At 42.3% G+C, this 16,757-nt stretch overlaps 2 pseudogenes; both read right to left on the reverse strand.

The window, feature by feature from the left end:
* Positions 1-6,590: 6,590 nt before the first annotated feature.
* On the reverse strand, positions 6,591-8,550 carry LOC144708505 (cytochrome P450 89A2 pseudogene; annotated as a pseudogene).
* Positions 8,551-16,280: 7,730 nt separating this feature from the next.
* LOC144708986 (small nucleolar RNA R71) lies at positions 16,281-16,390 on the reverse strand (annotated as a pseudogene).
* Between the last annotated feature and the right edge of the window lie 367 nt (positions 16,391-16,757).

The following is a 16,757-nucleotide window of genomic DNA, read 5'->3' on the forward strand; positions in this document are numbered from 1 at the left end:
TCTCCATTCTCTCTCTTTCTCTCTCTCTTTCTCTCTCTCTCGCCCAAGGCTGCCCGCACCGCCCGCGCGCCGCCCTCGTGCCGCCCTCGGGCCTGCCTCGCGCCCCAACGCACAGCCCGCGAGCCCCAATGCACTGCCCGCGGAGTAGACGCGGCAGTGGGCTCAGAGGCGAGCACAATGATACGCACGATAGTGGTGCGTAGTGACAGGCTCAGAGGTGAGCACAATGGCGAGGACAGAGGTCCAACTAGGTGCAGCGACGGGCTCAGAGGTGAGTGCGGTAACGAGGACGGTGGCGGTGCAGCTAGGCGCAACAACGGCTTGGAGGCGAGTGTGGTAGCACAGATGGCATCGACGCAACTAGGCATAGTCACGGGCTCGGAGGCGAGCGCATTGGCGAACGACGCTAGCGGCACATGTAGGTGCAGCAATGGGCTTGGAGGCGAGCGTAGTGACGAGCATGACACGGTGCAGCTAGGCACAGCGGCTTAGATGCGAGGGCGGTGGCACGAATGGTGTCGGTGCAGCTAGGCGTGGCAACGGTCACAGAGGCGAGCACGTTGGCGGACGACGACGATGACATATGTAGGATCAGCGATGTGCTTGGGGTTGAGCAAGGTGACCAGGATGGCAGCGGTGCAGGTAGGCATTGCTACGGGCTCAAAGGCGAGCACGGTCGCGAGGTCAACGGTGACGCAGGTTGGTCAAGGATGGCCGAGGGCAACTGAGGGAGGCTGAGGTGGCCAAGGGGCAGGCGAGGGGGCCTAGGGGCGGCCAAATGGCCGAGGGTGATCAGAGGTGGCCGAGGGTGGCCAACGCAACCAAGGGTGGCTGAGGAGGCCGAGGGAGGCCGAGGCGGCTAAGAGTGGCCATGGGTGGTCATTTGCAGGCGAGGGGCAGTCGAGGGCAGCCAAGGGCATCCGAGGGCCAGCCGAGGTAGGCTGAGGGAGGACGAGGGGCAGCCAAGGGTGGCCAAGGGGAATCAAGGCGGCCGAGGGAGGCCGAGGCGCCTGAGGGAGGCCAAGGCGGCCGAGGGTGGCCATGGCAGGTCATGGGCGGCCAAGGGGTAGTAGAGGGTGGCCGAGGGCAGCCGAGGGCGGCCGAGGGCAGCCGAGGGCGGCCGAGGGCAGCCGAGGCGGCAGCCGAGGTTGGCCTAGGGTGGCCGACGGCGGCCGAGGGGGCCGAGGGCGGCTGAGGGTGGCCGGGGCCGGACGAGGCAGACGAGGGCGGACGAGGAGGCTGAGGCAGTTGAGGAAGGTGGCAGCGGCGGTGGCTGAAACGGCAAAGGCAGCCAAGGTGGCCAAAGGTGGGCGAGGCAGCCAAGGGCAGCCGAGGCGACGGAGGAAACCGAGGGCGGCCGAGTAAGGTGGCAGCGGCGAAGGTTGGGATTTCGACAAAGGCGGTGACGACGGCACCGGCGATGTCGGTGGCTGTGCTCCAGCAAGGGCTGGGATGAAGCCCTAACCCCTCTCACTATCTCGAAGGGGCATTTCAGTAATAAACCAAATTCTAAAAACTAAACTAAAAAAAAGACATAAAATAACCCAAAAAAGACCAACGGACAACATTGTTACTTTCGTTTTTTCTCTTTTTCGTCTCTTCTTCTTCCGATGGACACCCTCCCCCTTCTCTTATAGGGGAAATATGGGCCTTCTCCCTTAGGAAAATGAAAGAAGGCCCAAAAGTTTAAAAGAGGGCCCAAATTAGGGGAAAAAAACACAGTTACACATTGGGCGTGCGAAAAAACATAGAAGATATGTCTTTAAGGCTGGATGGTCCCCCATCTATTGTGCCTCTATTTCTTGCTAATGAATAAATATTTGGTGACTTTAAATAATAGCATGATAAATTGTAAATTAATCATACCAAAAACATTTAAAATGTATAGAAATATACATGCATTTATCATGTTACCACCCCTTCCCTTCTTTTTTTAACTTATGTTTTTTCTCAAAAAACCTCATCAATTAAATTATATTCACCAATTCCCTTATGATTTTTTGCTTGTGACCCTCTAGGCCCATGTATTATTCTAGTACTAACTTTAGTGGCCTAATAACAATTATTATCTAACCTTAGTAATTAATTACATCAACAAACAGATTAATCATCAAAGTATAGATTAAACCCAATAGATAAGTTAAGTTTCTAGCCGGTGGGGTGCCAAGCTACGCCTCATGCTCTAGAAGATACTGAGTGTATTTAAACTCCTTCATGAAACCTTTATTGTCAATAATTATCATATATATATTATCCTTTATTCGCATGAGACCCTTATAAGACTTAGGGTATGATTTTTCGTTGAACCCTAATCTGTCATTTGATTAGTATTGAGTGAAATGTTTAACAAAGATAAACATCATTTAGCACTTAATTCATGAAGTTTACCTAAATTAGTAATTGAGTATTTATTAGTATTCTCTTAGACTAACCCTGCTTGACTCATACACTCAAGTGGAATGAATCCCACTTCTCTTTTAGAGTTTTTGGTCTTTTCAGTTTAGGTCTTGTTTGAGGGTTATTGGGCTAAGAAAAAGAGGTTCAATAAGGTCCAACCACATTCAGAGTTCTAGGAAAGGCCCAAAGTTACAGCTCGCATGAGTTTAATCAGCCGTTAATCTCATTAGCACGAAATCTTCTAAAAAAGGCAAGCCAAGTGAGCGACAATAATGAGGAGCAATCAGATGACTCAAACCTGATTGGTGGACACCTCTTCATCAGGATTTAGGCTTAAAAAAAGATCTGGACCATTCAAGTCCTTGGGAGATCCAAGGGTCATTGATAAGTTCAAAAATACGTATTTATATGTCGTTATTTTAAGGGGTTTTGAATTAATCAATAAAAATAATTATCCCTTAGTGTTTAAGAAAGGGGTTGAACCCTTGGAAGGCGATAGGGAAATTCAGTTATCCTAAAATTAGGGATTAGCACTCTAGGTTTGAATTGATATATTTTTTTAGATTTTAACAGATTTTATGATTAGTTAGCAATTCTTGATAAGAATTACTAACTAATCCCCTACTAGACTGTTTAAGTATTCATTGGCTCTTAGATTTTTTATGATATGAGCTTCACTAAAATCTAGATCAAAAGGTTCTTTTTAATCATCCTTTTGCTCATTTATTTAAAACAAGTACTTAATTCAGCTTGAGTAATGTTTTTGGGGTTTTTTTTAAGTTAATTGGAAATGGTAGAGAAAAGATAGTAAATCATAATTAATATTACCAAATTTTTTGGAAAAAAAATTCAATTTTCCCACGGATTTAGAATGTAAAGAATTTTTTTATTAAAATTTGTATTTCACCTTATTTAATTCGAATAGGCAAAGAGGTCCAAAATTAGCAAATCTTGAATACGATTGACAATGTGCTAATTCAAGAAATACGAGATTAATTTGGATGATTTAAGAGATTGATACAATTTCAAATTCTTAATTGCTAATCTAGGAGTACTAATTGAATGAAAAACAACTTAAAATTTACAAATTAAGCTAATTAAAATCGGGAATTTAAAGAAGAACGACGGACAGGAATAAGCTATGGAATTGGAAAACATTGAAAGCGAAATTAATTGCAGAATTAATTCAAAAGGATGCCTAGGAATACCAGGAGGAGATTAGGACTTCGTTTGAGGGGAATTCGGGCAACGAACAACACCGAATTTCCACATATTTGAAGATTGAATTTGGGGAAGAACAGTGGCCAGATCGACGAATTCAGGCTCATTCCTTGCTCCAAATCACTCCATGGCGATCTTGAGTCTTCAAGGAGGCTAGGCGATCATTCCTTGAGCTTAAAAATCAAGATGGGAGAGTAATCTTCATTCTCGCTTTTTATTGCCGTGGAATCAGAGGAACCGCTTCTTCCGATTCTTTTATTATTTCTCTCTTTTTAGCGTTGTACGCATAGTGTACAATGCAACGCCATTTGCCGTTCTGGTGTCGTGTACGGGTTCTCCTCCGTGCGCACTGCACTACGTGCGCATGCTTTGCATGGTAGAAAACCCACCCAGCGCTGTGCATGTGCTTAACTCGCTGCGTCACACGCAGCGAGTTAAGCCACACGTGATTGGTCAGCACGTGGCTGTGTGTGGTGCATGACACGCACGGTGCTGGGTATGTGTGTGTGTGCACCAAAGACACCAATCCGTGCTCTGATTGGTGCACGGTGGTCTCGTATGCCCTGTGCCATTTAACACCCCTGTGAGCGCGAAAACTGGCCCAATAAGGGTCAGTTTAAATTTTAAAAAACTTTTTAATTCAAGAACGAATGGAATAAATCGCACAAATTGTTTATTACTGCAAAAAAAAGTTTTATTAATTTCTAAAATCCATTTTTATTGCATAATTTCTTTTTATTTATATAAAATGGTCAATTAAAAATTTAATTTCTTTTAAAAATTCATTTTAAAAATGTTTAAAATGTGTATATTGACCTAATTATTTATCAAATGTAATATTTAACTTGAAATTTAAGGAAATTCTTATTTTAAACTAAAATCATGATAACATGCATTAAAAATTGATATTTTTTAATATTTTTAAGTATTAAAAGCCCAAAAATATGAAGAAATTAACAGTTTAACAGCTCTTATTTGCATGTTATCAGCCATCATTTCTCTCTCTTCCCTATGTAAACCCCGCACAATCCAATGTAATACTCACTCTTGTTTCAATCTAAATTCAAGAGTTGGAGGGAGTTGGATTCAAATCGACCTGAGTTGGATTCACTCTAGTTTCAAAATATTTTTGTTTTAATTCAGATTACCTAAATGGCTATAATTAGGGCTTACTTTATCACTACTACACTCTAAAGTTTGAGTTATTATGGGGATGATTGGAGAAAACCTTCTCCAATATCCTCACTAACCTGGCCAGGGATTTTTTGCATTGGCTTCATTGACGGATGATCCCACCTTGACCACTCAATCATATCCTAAGCTTCTTTGTACATTCTAACTGTGACATATTTGAGTCCTATGATTAGAGGCTTGTAAGTCGTACTCAAAATATTGTCGTCCATCCAGGAGATGTCATTGACACCTCAGGTCAATTGATCACTTAAGTTTATGATTGTGACATGAATCAACCTGATTGATGTTTAAATATAACACCATTCACGGACTCGAAAGAGCACCCACTATCTGTTGTTCATGTCGCCCCACTAATAACCACGCGATCAGATATACTTATCATATAAGTAGGATTAGTTAGTGTTATTCTATCTAGATAATTCCATGTCCATCTAGAATATCTGTTGAATAGGAATATATTGAATTAATTTCTAAATACCAGAGATTGGTATTATGATCTTATCATAATTTACTAGGTCGTTGTAACAATAATGAATGTCATATTTTATTCGATGAACGTAAATAAAATGTGGTGGTGTGATTTGGCTTGACATCCGCATAATATGCATCACTATCTCACTCCCTAGCTCTCACCTTTTCTCCTGTCTCACTCTCTCCTCTGATTTTCTCTCTCTCTCCATCTAGTTTTCTCTCTCTCACACACCCTCTCTCCCTGTCTCTCTCTCTCTCTCAACATCTCTCCCAGTTTCACTCTCCTCCCCTCTCTGTCTCCCTCACACCGTCTATCCTACGCTCCCTCTCCTTGCCTCTCCCTCTTTCTCTTACCACCTATCCTGCTCTCACTCTCCTCCTGTCTTCATCTCTCTGTCTTTCCTGCTCTCACTCTCCTTCTTTGTCCTTCTCTATCCCGCCCTTTCTCTAGCTCTCACTCTTCTACTCTCTCTAGCTCTCGCTCTCTTTTCTTATCCCTCTCTGTCTCAGCCTATCTCCAGCTCTCACTCTTCTGCTCTCTCACGCTCTCTTTCTCATCCTCTCCCTCTCTCATCTTGTCTCTCGACTTCTCTCTTTGTCTCTTCCTCTCATAGTCACTCCATCTGGCACTCTCTCCCTCTCACTTTTCCCTATCCCTCTCGCCCATCTATATCTCTTACTCTCTCTCCCGTTGTCCCTCATACTTCCTTCCTTTTTCCCTCTATCACTTTCTCTTGCACTCTCTCTCTCTCTCAGTCTCATCCTCTCACCCTCTCACCCTCTCCCTCTCTTCCTCTCGTATTTTTTCAGTCTTGCATTACTCAGTTTCACTTTCTCCCTCTCTTATTCTCACTATTTTCCCCTATCGTTATATTCCTCTCTCTTTCTCTCTCCCTTTCTAACTCTCTCATAATCAAACACTAATTCCGCACCAACATTTAGATGAAGTTTAGTAAGCTGCAACGATATGATGAAGACAACTTGACATTTACTTTCACATTGACTTCTCAACATGACTGGCCGAGACCGAATTGGGCTGAGATGGACCGAGACTGAGACCAGGCTAAACTTCAGGTATAGGTTTAGGTTTTCAGTAAAACAGGTTAGAGACCAGACCCTGCCCTTCCCTACTCCCACGCCACCACAAGGGAGCAGTGACTGGACTCCATGAAGGAGAGCAAGCATATGAGGGAAGAGACTATGAGAGAGAGAGAGAGAGAGAGAGAGAGAGAGAGAGAGAGAGAGAGAGAAGGTTCACGTCACAGTACTTCAAGGATCATACAGGGAATTACATAAACGGCCAAGATAGGCGAGCAGCCCAAGGAAACGGCTGAAACGAAGACACAAATTGAAGAAACTGAAAACAGACTTGGCTTCTCGGTCCTAGTAAATGCGGCCAAAAACAAACTCCCCGCGACTTGATTGTTCTCAGCGAATACTGCAATAGAAATGCAATCCATTAACAAAAACAAATGCATATCTGCCCATTTTAAGTTCTGTCGCATTGCCGAGTTCAATTACTCCAAAAATCTGACATCTCGTAATCATTATTGACTCCCAACAATATTATATGTTTTACCGCGCTCATGTCCCCCCATTTTGGATTAATAACGAACAGATAAAATGGGAAGCACTGTAAAACTGTCAGAACTCAATGCCAAGTTTGTTTCATACGTTCAGTTAAACAGAAAGTGTGAATATTACGAATAGATAGTAGACGAACTACAACAAAAGCAAAGGCATAATTCAGGATACGTCCACAATTTTAGTCGGATTGCAATTTAGGAGCGAACTGCATGACGAAGGAAGATGCGAACGCAGAGAGGATTCTTCATGGCCACAGTGAATATCGGTTTCTCGGAAAGAAGATCGACGTCGTCGTCCGCCGATTCCCACCGGAATTCTTTCACTAGATGAGCCACGAAGTACTTTAGATTATGGATCCCAACATCCATCCCGGGGCACATCCTCCGTCCCACACCAAAGGTCATCATCTGAATCTTCTTTCTCCCAGCGATGTCTACGTTTTCTCCCTCTCCACCGGGAAGAAACCTCTCCGGCCTGAATTCAAGTGGATCTGGCCATACCTCCTCATCTAGGTTAAGTCTCTTCACCCCAAAGTTGAGGGTCGCGCCTTTGGGGATAGTATTACCGTCTAGAGTAAAATCTTGCTTGACTTCGCGCGGAAGCAACATGTAAGCTGGAGGGTGTCGCCGTAGTCCCTCCAGAATTACGGCCCTGAGGTAGCTGCACCGCTGAAGGTCTTCTTCTACGGTCTTCTCCGCTAGCTCAACGGCTAATTTCTCTTGCACTCGAGGGTCTTTCACGATGTTCGCCATTATCCACTCCATCGCTGATGAAATGCTGTCGGGTGCAGCGTTGAGGAATTCGGTGCAAAGGGAAATGATTTCCTCGTCAGTTAACTTCCTTCGATTTTCTTCGGGAATTTCAAGGTTTAGAAGGCTATCTAAGTAGCAGAACTGACCAGTGTTGTCTTTCTGCCTTCTCGAAATAATGAGAGGAAGAAAGATCTCCCTCTGCTGCTTACGCATTCTGATAAGATTTTGATGAGTTTTTCCGGATAGATACGTATACAGTTTGTGGGTAGACGCGAATAAATTTAGTTGGCCAACGAACTGCAGAAACTCAATCTGGGAGTCCTTGATCCTTTTCAGGTTCTCGTCATCGAGTTTCTGGCCGAAGCAGAGGAAAAAGAACTGGCAGAACATGGCGTGATGGAACATCTCCCTGAAGCGAATAACATTGTCTCCTGAGGGTCCCGCTGTCTTCCGGAGCTTATCGAGGAACATCTCAAGAGTCCATCGCCGGGCATCTGCGTATTTAGGAATACATGAAACATGTACCATCTCCTCCACGAGATTGCGACGTATAACGCGCCACATATGGCCGTAGTGGGAGGATCCAATGCTGCAATTGTTGGATGAGATAAAGTGCAGCGCAAATGGAAGTGGCGGACGGTCAGCAAACGACGCACCATGCTCGATGAGCATTTTGTGGGCTAAGTTTCGGTCGGCTACCAAGACAGCGGAGAAAGAGCCCAGCTTCATGCACACCACAGGTCCATACTTAGACCAGAGGCTTCCCAGAAAGGATTGAAAGCCAGCGAGGGTGTTGGAAAACCAGAGGAGGTGGACTAAAACGTATAAGGCGGGCGGTCCTGGAGGGAGCATTCTCTTTCGCCTTACGAGAAAAATGATGGAAAGGGCAAAGCCGAAGCCCAGAAAACAAGAAACCCATGGACACATTTTCTCGATAACTGATGCCTATATTTACGGGCTCCCTGTACTAATATAGGCACAGATCTGCCGTGTTTATTTATGATAAGTGGTTGAATGTCGTTGCAGAATTACTATTTAGCACGCGTCTTAACGAAAGGTAAAAAATACACGCCAAATGATGGGGTTGACTGGATTTCTCCTGGTGACCAGATTGACTGGATTGGAAATGATGGGATCAGAGGTCTATAATCTATATTTTGCATCCATGAAGCTGAGCCTTAAGGGTCTCAGTTGAGAATGCTGCCCTGTTCAAGGAAATGAAAACAGTGTCCTTATGGTTCGAAACTAAAATAAAGTACATATTTGTTGAATACTTTTCAACGGGGAAAGTCTCTTCACAGTGACTATATATCTTTCCGTATAAGTTGAAAGGCTCACAATAGTATTCCTTATATTTCAACGACTGGTAGAAACAGTATGATATACATCTCTGAACGCCAGGAAAAAAGGATCCCCGTTCACAATGTAGCGTTCTGTCGAGGAGACGCACCTACGCTGGTGTGGTTCAAATTTCTAAGGAAATAGTACGATGTAACGTTGGATTTGGAGTATTGTGACATGCTCCGAAGGCGGAAGGGGCTTCTTTTTTCTCTGGGGCTCTCTTTCGTGGAGGCTACGAGAAGGAGCTTCGAAAAATCCTCCAGGGTCCCTCAAGACACGAGAACATTCTCCATGGTCCGGGGCCAAGGTGGAGCAGTGCTCTTGAGAGCACGGTGATGGAAATCCTCCATTTTACTGTAGCAATGTAATCCGTACGAGATCAAATGGCCCTAAACAGGCCATGTGGCTCCGCGTCGGGTAGAGCTTTCCATTGCCTTTATTTTTTTTTCCTCGTCCGAGATTGACGTAGGGTCATGTCTGCTTGAGGCGGAAAAATATAGCGCATTTAAGATCTAATTTTTATTCATCCGTAGGAGTTGCTCTTTATTTTGATTCTGCAATCATCTAGGAACGCTAGAAGCCTACAACGAGAGTATTTCTTAATCTCACAGCAACTTTTTGTACATCTTGTAATTCCGCCAAAGATACAGTTCATCTGCTTTATTTTTTTGAGATTTTCTTCTGCTGGTATACATTCCTGTCCTTTCCTGCGCAGGAAAAGTCATCTCCAAATTTTATCAAAAGCTGTCAAACAGTCGAATGAAATTAGGTTAAGTTCTTTGTCGGCGAACAAGTCTTGCCACGTTTCTCTTTCACGAAACAAAATATTGCGACGTTTCCATCTCTCTTAATACTTCCGGGTCTCGTGATTTCTCTCTTTTATTTTCATCAAGGACTCCGAGTACTTGAGCTACAAGGCTAGGTACTGTTTCTAAGAATTTTTACAGGAAGGGTACCGTGTTGTACTAGTATGGACCCGTTGATAATTGTTGAAGATGCGGAGACTACGTCAAAATCAACGGTCAAAGATACAGAGACGCCGCTATCACCAGTTACAAGGAATACAAAGAGGCACAAGCGAACTTCATGATTGCATTGTGCGTAGAAACCTGATTGATTTTAAAGAACATATAAATTCATATCTTGAAAATGCAAATCGTCAGTAATCTGATGAATTAAAAGAACAGATAAATCTAAGATATACGGATGAATTATCGATGCGTATCGGCATTCACGATTTTAGATTTTACATTTTCGAAATCTACGGAAGTCATGAAAATAAAAAATCCAATACACAAAATAAACGAATGGATCTTAAATTCACAATCGAATTGGATTGTGAATTTAAAATTCACAATCGTAGAAGAATCGCAGATTATAATTTCCGCAGCTTTAGATTTCATATTCAATTTTCGAATTCAAATTTTTTGTTCTATTTTGGAAATCATATTCAAATATGATTTTTGTTGATAGCGTGTTTTGATTTCGAATCCAATACACAAATTTCGATCTATTTTAGATTTCATATTCGAACATGATTTTCATAGATTTCGTTATTAGATTTTGAATCCAATACGGAATACAATAGATGAATTGAAAATATTGAATCCAATACACAATATATTTTCGTTATTCGAGCACAGATATCTGTAGATTTTGAAGATTTTATAAAATCAAAAATAGATTTTACATTTTTTATTTCATATTGGATTTTCGAATACACGATTTTCGATTGTGTATTCGTAGATTTCAGAAGAAATCCGTAGATTTCCATAGATCTGAAAGTCACGATCGGATGAAATCCAGATTGAATTTAAGGAACATATAATCATATCTAAAACTAACAATAATCAAGAGATCTAAAATTCACAGACGGCTCTAGATGAAATCCAGATTGAATTTAAAGAACAGAAAAAATTCACAATAATTAATAGATATAAAATTCACAATCAAATATAAAACTCACACTAATTAGATGAATCAACATCTTAGACCGAACAATCGAGAATCGTGTATTCGAAAAAAAAAGAATAAATAACTAAGAAATAAGACAAATAAATGGCGAGGTGATACATTGTACAATATCTAAAGAAAGAGCGAGCCAGAGAAAGATGAGGGCATAGAAAATTATGCTGGAAAAATCAAAGGCTCACCAAGCCGAAAAACCATTTCAAGAAAAAAACAATAGGGATTTTCCGAATGCAAGCAAACACAAAAAAACATAGTTTCCTCCAACGAAAGATCAAAGATCGATTACATCGAGGGAAAAAACAGAGCGAGGCTGAAAAAATAACTTTAAAAAAACGAATAAAAGGCAAAGTGATACATTGTACAATACCTAAAGAAAGAGCGAACCAGAGAAAGATGAGGCCATAGAAAATTAGGCTGGAAAAATCAAAGGCTCACCTCGAGTGGAAGGTTACTGCACTGCTATTTATCAAATTTTAATTTAAGATAATGCAAGAAAACACACAAAAACAAAGAATATTCCAATCGCCAATCGAAAATCATTTCAAAAAATGCAAGCGAACACAGAAAACGGAGTTTATTCCAAAGAAGTTCGACGTGCGATCAGAGATGTTCGACGTGCAACGAATTTTGAAGTATTATTGGCTGCATGATTAGCGACTTAAACCACACCACAAATTAATAAAAACTAAGGCATTCAATGGGAGCAAAAAACAAAGGATTAAGGATCTTCAGTCGGTTATTCTTTCTCCCTCTCTCTCATGGTATTTCTCTTACTCTATCTCTCGGCTAATCTTCCTCTCGCTCTCTTTCTCTCCCTCTCTCTCTTGATTACTCTTCCTCTCGATGTCTCTTTCTTTCTCTCTCTCCGTCAATCTTCCTCTCGCTCTCTCTCTCTTTCGATTTCTCGGTCAATCAATTTTGAACAACTTGGCATGATGTGGCAACACCAGATCTATGGTATAACCGATTTCTGTGGCAACACCAGATCTGTGGCAACACCAAACAGGTTATTCCAGAGAGAGAGAAAAAGAGACAGAGCGAGTGAAGGATTGACCGACAGAGAGAAAGAGAGAGAGAGTGAGAGGAAGATTGACAAAGAGTGAGAGGAAGATTGACGGAGAGCGAGAGGGAGATTGATGGAGAGCAAGAGGGAGATTGACTGAGAAATTGAAAGAGAGAGAGAGCGCGAGAGGAAGATTGACCTGCAAAGTGAAAAAGTCCGGAGTAGCTTCATCTGCAAAGTGAAAAATGCTTTACAATCCGATAAGTGAAGGTGCAAGTTCAATCCAAACAGAGGTTTTGATGCCGAATCCGATGCCACAACAGCAATCGAGGTGACGTCCGACGACCAAATTAAAATCAAACGCTGTAATTATTAAAAAATTCAACGAAACTGCTGAAACATGGATTCAATCTCGATCGATTTCTGTTATTCTGATGCCACCGCCATCGAATTTTACACTTACAAACATGTAAAAGCGGTAAATCTCTTGGGCAAAACTTGCATGAACAGATTTCACCGTCGGATAATGTAGAAAACCGAATCGATACCTTGTTTAGATCCCTCCATTGGTGAACTGCGATGACAAATCCCCAAAATCTCGTCGCGAGAACTCGTTCTACCAAGTGCAAGCAGATAAAATAAATATAAATATTTCCAATCGACCTCCCGATCTTGACGACGTAATCCCGACAACATAATCCCTCGGCCTGAGCGTATCTCTGAACAACTGCTTCTCTCTTGTGCACGACATAACCTACGGAACAAAAGATTCTCTCTCTTGTGCACTCCTCCACTTACGCATGACATATCCCGCGTCATGACACGTTGCCAACGACAACTGCAGAACCATTCGTATCGTGACGAGTCGACATGTCGTCTTGTCCTTGACGGTTATTTTATTTCTTATTTTCTCTTTCCTCCAAGGCCTATATGTAGGCCAATGTTGCAAAAGAACACTTAGAGAGTTTATTTCAAGAATTGAAGTTTTTTCTTCTGGGAAGACTCGCCCCATCCTCCCCGTCCCATTCCGGTCGTCGTCGCCACAGATCACGGCCACGTACAGCGCCCTTGGCAACCGCCTTGCGCCCCAGCTGGCTGCGCCCAGCACTCCGCCCTCCGCGCCCCTTTCCTTGGTCCCCTGCGCCCTTGGTCGCTGCCCCACGCCCAGGCCGGCCCATGCCCTAGGTCGTTGCCCCGCGCCAGGCCACCCCGCACAGGCATCCGCCCTGTGTAGGCGCCCGCCCGCCAGACGCACGCACATGCGGTCATCCGCACAGGCCGCCCGCCTGCACAGGAGTCCGCCCCGCTCAGGTGCCTGCCCGCACAGACGTTCACCCCACGCAGGCGCCTGCTGCACCCCGTCCGCCTGTGCACGCAAAGTCCCCGGCCCCCAGCCCACGCCCGTCGTGCCCCTGGACGCCCTCGCAGCCACTGGTCGCCACGCATACCGTTTAGGTGTCAGGGCGCTGCCCCGCACCCCGTAAGGGGGCGACTCCCCCCTTGACCCCCCGCCAACTGACACCTTGTCGAAGCACACGTCATTCGTCCCGCCAACGATGTGTCAAGAATTCCCTGCAGCCTCTTCACGCACTATTGAGTGCCTAGGTACTTCTACACTCTTTGGTGCCATGTTCTTCGTCCATTATTCTTTGGGTGTTCATCCACCGCCTTTGAATTAGATTTGGATTTGAATCTTCAAGCGAAAAGATTGAAAAGGTGTTTGAATCTTCTAGCGAATGCCCATTCAAAGTTATTGATTTTGGTGCTTTGCGTCACTACGGTGGTTGTAAGATAGTACTCCTGGCCTCGACGAGGAGAGGGGCTGCACCATCAGTATTTTCACCGGATTTAGTTTTCAAACTCGATCGTGTGATTTGTGGTCTGTTTTATCTCGTCGTCCCTAGTTGTCTAGTATCCAGTTCCCGTCATCACCTAGTTCTGTCACATCTAGTCATTCTGCATCAATATCTTGGTGTTTACATTTTTTGTAGTTATGTATTTGCATATTAACATATTCATGTCATTTGTGTATTTGTTTATTTACATTATTTGTGTATTTGTATATTTGTATATTGATAGTATTTTCATATTTATGTATTTTCTGTATTTGTTATTTGTGCATCTTATTTTTGAATTAATGTTATTTGTGTATTGATGTTACTTGTGTATCTATCTTATTTTTTGTATTTATGTATTTTTTATATACGTTAATTGTGTCTTTATCAGATTTACGTATTTATGAATTTTTGTATATGTTATTTGCATATTTACGTTTGATGTAACACGGCATACGTTAGGACCATTTGGCATGTGTTACGACACAGAAATTGCAGTTTAAGACTGAATGCTAATGAGATGATTGCTGGATTGATGAAACTAACGAGAAGTTGTAAAACATCTGCTGAGTAAGAAGGTGATCAATTAAGGTTGGGGATTGCGGACTAATCAAGCTCAGAATCCCAATGACCAGGAAAATTAACTGGATGTTGATAACATGCAAATTTATGACATAAAATCATCCATTTTACACTTATATTTGGCTCAAAATGACTACATTTGCATGTTATATTGAACTAAGTTGATTAATTTTGCCTTCATTGTGTTTTTATGATGTCGACATTTCCTGATTTTTGTGTAATTTATTTCGTATTTTTTTTCGGGGTAAAAATCATAAGGAGATGAACTTTTAAAGGCGAAATATAATTTTCTGTTTCTTTTTTTTTAAATGATCTAAATGATTTTTAAGGCTTTTATTTATGTTGTAGGGGTTATTTATAATTTTTCTATCCTTGTAAGGTCGCAAGGGCATAAATGCAATTTATGCCATTTGAGCCGAGAAAACCCCTAACTCTTCAAATAGTTTTTTTTTTCTTAGATGGGGGTCTTTTGGCATTCCTTTGACTCAGGCCACCAGCAGGAAAGGGGGGAAAGCTTAGGCCCAAGCTTTGGCATTGGCAGATGCTCAAGTTTGCTCTGGAGAGGGAGACCAAGTCGAGCTCAACATCGTAGCGGATCAAGCACCACCCGGCCTAGGACTGGCATCAAAAACGGGGTTTGTGTGATGGTTCTGATGAGAGATTTCCTTGTAATCCCCTCCAAGGAGAGTGTACTAGGACTGTTTTCTTTATCTTAGGTTTGGTTTGATTCTCATTCCAAAGTTCTCTAGGAAAATAAACATCATTTCCATCATTCATACACACACCCATTCCAGTTCTCTCATCTCTCCATATCACCCTCTACCCCATCATTCCGCCATTCATTCATCACTATTTCGACTACAAAGAAATCTATCCTCAGTTCTGCACCCATATCCATCATTTCTCCTCTCCATTGTCATCAAATTTGTCCACCTTTCTCATTTCCCATAACGTGTTCGATGAAATTCCTCTATGGGAAGTTTTCTCTAAGAGGCCCCTAAATCATGTAAAAACATATTCCTCTCATATCAGTATTACTACGGTAATTAATCTATCTTGTTTTAACCTCCTTAAATCTCTAGAATACCTCTCCATTTTCTTACCTACAAGTATCTCTTCTTCTCTTTATTAATCATCTACCTCATTACCTAAGCTCCCTGAGGATTCGACCCTTACTTGTCTCTATACTAGTGAGGAAAATATAAATCTATTGCATGAACTCAATACACAGCAACGACACAAATCAACGCAATTTTGAGTTTATCAATTGGCGCCGTTGCCGGGGAGCAAGGTGTCCTTGAGGTTAGTTATTTCTTTTCCCTTACCTGCATCTTATTTTCTCAAGTATTGCGTAGTAGGAATACCTTTGTGAGGAAATAAGAGAGTTGGGATATATTTACTGGGGTAAGAATTTGATTTTGGTTTATGCAAGGAACTAGATCGAGGAAACCTACATTGATAGATCTCAACTCTCTAGGAAGATCATCAAATTCTGAGGAAAGTTGTAGCCGAGTAGAGGAAATGGATCAAGATCAAAATCAAAGGAATCAAAATGACGATCAAAGGGAGGAGAGGAAGAAATATAAGGAACATTACACTCCTATAGGAAGCGGTGGCTTCACCAAGATCACTACCAATTTGGGAGACAATGTTCACTTCAAAATAGATGTTTCTTTCTTAAATGCTTTACCTACCTATCATGGCTTACCTAATGAAAATCCTTATACCTTTTTAGAGGAACTGATAGGTAGGTGCTCCTTATACCATATTCCGGGGGTTTCACAAGATGTACTCAAGATGCGGATATTTCCAGAAACCTTGAGAGATAGAGCTAGGGAGTGGTTTAGGAATCTTTGCCGAAAATTTGAGAGTTGGAATGAAATTGAAGAGTGTTTCATGAAGAAATTCTATACTCCCGGTAGAACCAACCAAGTTAGACAAGAAATACAAGGATTTAAACAAGGAGATTATGAGTCATTTTGTGATGCGTGGGAGCGGTTTAGATCCTCAGCTAGGAAATGCCCTCATCATGGGTTTAGCACATGGCATTTTGATGAATATTTTCTATAATGGTTTAAATGAGAATTCTAGAAATAGAGTGGATTATTCATGTGGAGGTTCAATCATGGAAAAATATGATGATGAGATAGAGGAAATTATGGAGAAACTAGCTGAAACCGATAGCCATCGTTTGAGTCTAAACCATAACGGAAGGAATGAAGAACCAAAGAATGGTGGCGTGGTTGATGTTCATGGTAAGGAAGTTGAGATCATGGTAGAAAGGAATGAGCACCGGATAGGGACAATTGAGACAAATATTGAAAAATTGACTAATTTAATGGAAAAGATGGTAACTCATGCTAATGTGTCCAAGGTGCAAGAAGTTCCTTGCTCTTTATGTTT

The sequence above is a fragment of the Wolffia australiana genome, chromosome 10 (assembly GCF_029677425.1).
Source record: "Wolffia australiana isolate 7733 chromosome 10, ASM2967742v1".
Lineage (NCBI taxonomy): Eukaryota > Viridiplantae > Streptophyta > Magnoliopsida > Alismatales > Araceae > Wolffia > Wolffia australiana.